The sequence below is a fragment of the Mastomys coucha genome, unplaced genomic scaffold, assembly GCF_008632895.1.
Source record: "Mastomys coucha isolate ucsf_1 unplaced genomic scaffold, UCSF_Mcou_1 pScaffold15, whole genome shotgun sequence".
NCBI classification, from domain to species: domain Eukaryota; kingdom Metazoa; phylum Chordata; class Mammalia; order Rodentia; family Muridae; genus Mastomys; species Mastomys coucha.
Genome location: NW_022196897.1, coordinates 81,628,555 through 81,633,196, shown reverse-complemented (window position 1 = coordinate 81,633,196; position 4,642 = coordinate 81,628,555).

Below are 4,642 nucleotides of genomic sequence, written 5' to 3'. Positions count from 1 at the left end.
GGTAACCCAATCACAAAAGAACACACATGGCATGCATTCTCTGATAAGTGGATATTAGCCTAGAAGATTGGAGTACATAAAGTACAATCCACAATCATAAGAAACTCAAGAAGAAGGAAGATCAAAATGTAGATACTTCATCCCTTCATAATAGAGGGAACAAAATACTTATGGAAGGAGTTGTAGAGACTAACTATGGAGCAGAGACTAAAGGAAGGACAATTCAGAGACTGCTTCACCTAGGAATCCTTCCCATATTCAATCATTATATCTAGTGACAGTATTGTGGATGCCAGCAAGTGCTGGATGTCAGGAGCTTGATACAACTGTCTCCTAAGAGACTCTGACAGTATCCAACTAATCCTGGAGTAGAGGCTCACAGCCATTCATTGGACTGAGCACAAGGTCCCCAGTGAGGAGCTAGAGAAAGGACCCAAGGAGTTGAAGGGCTTGCAGCCCCTTAGGACGAACCACAATATGAACTAACTAGTACCCTCAGAGCTCCCAGGGATTAAACCACCAACCTAAGAGTACACATGGTGAGACTCATGACTCCAGCAGCATGTATCTAGCAGAGGATGGCCTAGTTGGTCATCAAGGGCAGGAGAGGTCATTTGCTTGTGAAGGTTCTATGTCCCAGTGTAGGGGAATGCCAGGGCCAGGAAGTGGGAGAGGGTGGGTGGGTGAGCAGGGGGAGAGGGAAGGGAACAGGTTTTTTTTTCTTTCTTTCTTTTTTTTTTTTGAGGGGAAACTGGGAAAGGAGATATCATATGACATGTACATATAGAAAATATCTAATTAAAAATACAAGACACAAGGGTTAACTATGTTTCATAGTAAACTTGTGAGAAAACTAAGGCAGATTTGAACATCATAAAAGATGCAGCTTTGTAAATATAGAGAGCATCTATATTTGATTTATACATAACTACATAGATATGGCCTCTGTACTGTCTGGTTTTGTGTGTCTACTTGACACAGGCTGGAGTTATCACAGAGAAGGGAGCTTCAGTTGGGGAAGTGCCTCCATGAGATCCAGCTGTCGTGGTGGATTCACAATTAGTGATCAGGGGGTAAGGACTATCTGTGGGTGGTGCCATCCCTGGGCTGGAAGTCTTGGGTTCTATAAGAGAGCAGGCTGAGCAAGCCAGGAGAAGCAAGCCGGTAAAGAACATCCCTCCATGGCCTTTGTATCATCTCCTGCTTACTGACCCACTTGAGTTCCAGTCCTGAACTTCCTTTGGTGGAAGTTTAAGCTCAATAAACCCTTTCCTCCCCAACTTGCTTCTTGTTCATGATGCTTTGTGCAGGAATAGAAACCCTAACTAAGACAGCCTCAATGTTGTAGAAGAAACAAACCAGCAAAAACACATTACATCTGACATTCTAGGAAAGAAATTTAGGGAGAGGCATGTACTACATTGCCCTGGACTACTTGCTGCCAGACCCTACTTGCCCTTGGAGGTTGAAGGTGAGATGGTGTGAAATCAAGGACACAGGCTCCATTCCAAGAGCAAGTGATAAATGCTGCAGCAAGCTCATCTGACCACTGCCGCAAGATCCTTTAATACCCTCCATCAGTGCTTCACTGGTCCCAAGAACGCATCTCTTCTAAACATCAGTTCCTTGATGGGCTGACATTGTCTGCTTTAGCAATCCTTGGTCTCTCAGACAGTCTTCAATTATGTCCTGCTATAGGAGATGCCTGTGTGGCCCCAGGTGTTTACATAGAGGTAGCTGCCACATTTCGTCCTACAGGCATGAACATGCTTGAAGGCCCCATGTGAGAAATGTACATACCACAAATAGAATAATCATGCCTGAAAATGTAACCTCATGAAATAAGGTAGTATAATAGTATCTCAGGTCTCTACTGTGCTTAATCAGTTTGATGGTATTGGAAACATCTGAGGCTTTTTATCTCAGACATTCTTTATTTTCTGGTGAAATCAGAATGAATGCTGTGGTAGTTTGAATATGCTTGGCCCAGGAAGTGGCACTCTTTGGAGGTGTGGCCTTGTTGAAGGAAGTATGTCATTGTGGGTATGGGCTTTAAGACCCTCAATCTGGCCTGGAAGCCAGTCTTCATCTGTTTGCCTTCAGAACAAGATGTTGAACTCTTACCTCCTCCTATGCTGTGTTCCTGCCTTGATGATAGTAGACTGAACTTCTGAACCTATGAGCCAACTCCAATTAAATGTTGTCCTTATAGGAGTTGCCTTGGCCATGATGTCTGTTCACAGCAGTAAAACTCTAACTAAGACAAGTGCCATCATTTGAGAGTAGAGAGTGTAAGAGGACTGATAGGTTTGGGAAACTACAAGAGAAAACTAGTAAGGAATGAGTAGGCACAGAATTCAAAGGCAAGTTAGGGACTTGTTTGTGAGGATACAGTTATTTTTCTCACATTACTTCTTCAATGCAGCTTTTCGACTTGGAGAAAAGTATTTAACAAGCAAGCCTGAGGTCCTGAGTTCCAACTTTAGGTGTTTGTTTGTAATTCCTCCAGAATATCTGTGATAAGATCAAAAGTGAAAATAGGAATATTTTCCCCAGAAGTTCAAATACCAGCTGGTTTTCAGTAAGCTGCACATGTGCACAAGTGCATACACACACATTAATTAATTAATTAAGTATGTAATTGATTAATTGGTTGAATAATTGATTAAAGAAAGCAAAAAGGAGCTCATTCAGTGTAGCTAAAGGTATAGAAACAAAACAAACAATTCAGGAAATATTTATGAAGATGAAGTCATTTATTTTAATTTAACTTGTCAAGAATATGAAAGAAAAATAAGCTTTCCCATACATATCAACTCCTGGTCATTGGCAATATTTTCATGTATTTAAAACTCAGGTAGCGCTCTTTCTCTCTCTTTCTCTCTCTCTCTTTCTCTCTCTCTCTCTCTCTCTCTCTCTCTCTCTCTCTCTCTCTCTCTCTCTCTCTCTCTCTCTCTCTCTCTCTGTCTCTCTCTGTCTCTCTCTCTCCTCTCCACGCCACTACCCCTACTCCCTCTCAATTATACCTCTTACACGTGGAAAAAAAATACTCAGGTAATGTTCCACCTGGATACAGGATGGAATATTGTCATGATCAATTAAAAATATATACCCATAGGTTGGTGCTAAAATGCCAAGTATAGCCTGTAAGCTTTGCACAGCTCATAGTGACGTTTGGTATCATTCAAGAAACTGGTTATTTGATACTACTTATTGCAAACCCTATTGTTCTATATCCTGAAAATATATTGATGACAATGAAAGGATACTTTCTGTACTCTAACAGATTGAGGAGAAACAGCAATTGTTGTGAGAGTAGTGCATTATGTTCCTGGGGCTGTTGGGGGATCAATGGAAGCACATAAAAGGAGACACCAAAAAATTCAAGGGAAAATATTTATATTAAGAGATAGGGAACACACATGAAAATTAAGCTTGAGAAACTAGGATAAGGACCACAAATTTGGGGTTTCAAGCAAGTGAATAGAACATTGTAAAACAATACTACAAAAATAAGCAGCCTTTAATTTATAGCAGCACTGAATTAAATTTATAGAAATGGACATTATTCTAAGCACACAGGAAAGACTTTGAGGCATTTTAATGTAGAGACTGACAAAATTAATTATGCACATTACATTTATATTTCCACCAACATTGATAAATGCAAGGCAGTTTGTCAAGAAACAAGTCAGGTGATAGGCAGGCAAGTCATAGGAATTATGTTGTTCTTAGGAGATGTAATGGCAATCAACCCTGAGGTCATGTTAAAAAAAATTGAAAGCAAATGAATGGAGGTGAAAACTATTCTGCAAATGGGATTAATTGGAGTCAGTGTATGATTAAATCTTGGTAATGAAAGGCAAAATACAAACTATTAAAAAATGTAGGATTAAGGAAACATTTATTATTTGAACATCTAAATGAATGGCTTTTTGTTCAAATGAAGACCCGTTCAACAAGGTGGAAACCATGTTTGGAAATGGAAACCCATCCAATGACTCATAGTTAGTGATGCAATGCATCTTGGACAAGAATATACAGCCACTACTTTATTAAGCTAGTATAATCACCAATTACATTCTAAGTTTTGTTTTTAACATTCACAGATAAATGTAGTCCTTACCTTCATAAAGGAACCTTCTCTTAGTAACAGATGGGAACTATTACTGAACATAACAGAGAACAACAACCAACCACAGCACAGAGCTTTGGAGCTAAGAATCAGTGGACAGAGCTACAAAACAACTCCCACATCTAAGGCTTAAGAACTATTCTGGAAGAGAAGGGGAGGCAGACAGATTGTAAGAGCCATAGGATCCAGAAGGTTGTTGTGAATTCATGTCTCATAATATCAGAAAGTACACTCATAAACTCTCACCAACATTAGTACCTAAACATGAGCTGCACACAGACAACAATAGACACACTAACACTGATGGGCAAAAGTACACAAGGTCTCAAGTGTTTACAAAGAACTATAGGTAAATAAGATATGCTGAGAGTGGGAGAAATTATCTTCCCCCAAAGCAGAACACACCCAATACAAAGTAGTCAGACCAGAGACCATACATACATGTAGCATGATACAGACTGAATAAGTTATATTTAAGAATATTCCTGCATATATATATATATATAT